Here is a 375-nt window from a genome sequence, read left to right as displayed (position 1 = left end):
CGAGCCTGGGGGTAAAAAAACTAGAAAAAAAGTGTTTTTTACTCTTTACTATATAAAAGTTAACCCTTAAAATGTTTGCAAAACCCTAATTGACTCGACCAAAGTAACGAGCCGCTGCAGCCCGCATATGACGCAGTGGACTCTCTTTGTTTATGTCACCATGGCAACGACAAGACACACCTCCTTCACAGGTGGCAGCCATGGTGACAGCACACAGGCGGCGGCTGTTGAGTGCCCCTCTGAGGATGCAACATTTATCATTTTACATAGAAATTTCCCGTAAATTAATTTAAGCAGTGTACTATATTACATAGACAAATACTACCTTATGAAATACACAATTGTGTCAATACACACATGTCATACAACCATGCA

This window comes from Echiichthys vipera, assembly GCF_963691815.1.
Source record: "Echiichthys vipera genome assembly, chromosome: 6".
Lineage (NCBI taxonomy): Eukaryota > Metazoa > Chordata > Actinopteri > Perciformes > Trachinidae > Echiichthys > Echiichthys vipera.
Note: the sequence above shows the minus strand (reverse complement) of the source record.